This window comes from Palaemon carinicauda, chromosome 2, assembly GCF_036898095.1.
Source record: "Palaemon carinicauda isolate YSFRI2023 chromosome 2, ASM3689809v2, whole genome shotgun sequence".
NCBI classification, from domain to species: domain Eukaryota; kingdom Metazoa; phylum Arthropoda; class Malacostraca; order Decapoda; family Palaemonidae; genus Palaemon; species Palaemon carinicauda.
In genome coordinates, this window is record NC_090726.1 from 115,734,187 (window position 1) to 115,736,059 (window position 1,873).

Sequence of the window (1,873 nt, forward strand, 5' to 3'; positions counted from 1 at the left end):
ACATTAAAAGTTGCAGAGATGCTATCTGATGACTTGAAAAATAAGACTGGCGAGACAGGATCTTGGCTTATGACCTTTTGATGTGGACTGTAGGACACGAACATAAAGAAAGACGGAATCCGTTCATTTATGCTGCATTAAGCATCTTTGGGTCTGTTGCAAGTTTAGGTTTAGGAATTTCCAATCGTCCTTAAAATTAGTAATCAAAATAAGAAAATTGAGTTCTTGACTCATAAAGATGAATTGATTATGTCAGAACTAAGGGATCAGTTAGCTTCAATCAATAAAATTATGGATTTATTAAATGAACATTCAGATAATGTCGTTCAAATTATGGAAGTACAGGATTTGTTGGCAACATTAACGTATTATGATTCAAAGATAGATCACATACATAACAGAATTGCACATTTCATTGAGAAATCCAAGGATTATGTAGAAGCTATCAAGTTAGCAACTAAAGGTGTATTGTCGCCCCATTTGTTGCCTATACGTTACTTAAAATTAGTTCTGAAGAACGGAAGGGATAAACTAGGCTATGTTCCTTTGTTAGACGAACATAGGTTAGAATTTTATTACAGCCTAATTACAGTAAACGTAGATAATAACAAGATTAGGATTACAATTCCCTTTGATTCTTCTGATGCCTGGCAATCTTACAGGATATCACCATTTCCGACTTTCATGACGAATCACTCAAATCCAGTAATATCCAGTTTGACAGGACACGTATTGATTTCCCCAGACAAGGAAACATATACGGTCATTAAAGACTTAAATCAATTAACTCACTGTTCAGACGCAATGGATAGAAAAATATGTACAGCTGACTCATTTGAATTCCGTAAAAACTTAATGGATTCATGCGAGTTAGGTATAGTGCTAGACGGTGCTCTCTCCCATACAAGTGAAAATTGTCTGGATAAGCTTTATCCCTTTGACAATAAGGAATTCAATTGCAGACTGAATAATGGCTCGTGGATACGATACGACAAGGACGGCTTCAATGTATCATGCCCTGACGGATCCACATCCTTTACACACATCTTCGTCGCAGCAGATGGTTGTGTCGGGACTTCCCCGAATTCCATGGTGACTGGTCTACGGACAATCATCAGAGAACGAGCCTACTTCGCGAACTTCACGTGGACCTCTACAATGCCAGCACTTCCTCTCCCATACAACGGCCATGTGGCAAAGCGGTTGATGAAACTTACCGAAAAGGACCACCTGTCACCGACTTATAAAGAAATTCTTCACCCCATACTACTGGCTGGTTTGTGTTTCACGGTGGTGATATTTATCGCCGTGAACATCCTTGTTTTGGCGTAGGTTACGGCACAGCAAGCAGCTAAAAAGGAATGAGTTGCATAGCCCCCGACAATACCCCCTATTGGATCCAGTTCAAAGCTGTTTGAGTGGCCACCTCATTCGCTAAGGGAGTAATTTGTCGGGAAGATGTTTGTATGAAAAGCTGATTAGTACTCTAGTAATATGTAATTAAAGAAATTCTCTACATTTGCATTGTTAAAATACATTTAAAAAAAACATTTAAAAAATAAATAAAATAAAAAAAAAAGGATATAAATAATTTTTTCTCTCGGCATCTAATAAAAATATATAAGCCGGAATGTTAAAAAAGAAAAGAGAAAAAAAAAATATAATAAAATATATAACAGAATCTATTGGCATCTAATAAAATATATCAGCCCTATATATAAATATATATATATATATGTACGAAACCGTGGTACGTGTACGTACCAGGAATTCGTGTTTGTGCACTAAAAATTGAGTATCTTGTTTCTGACAAAGGTAACAATTGTTCTTTATCAAGTTACCGAATCATATGTAAGTCAGAATTTGTTTTGTT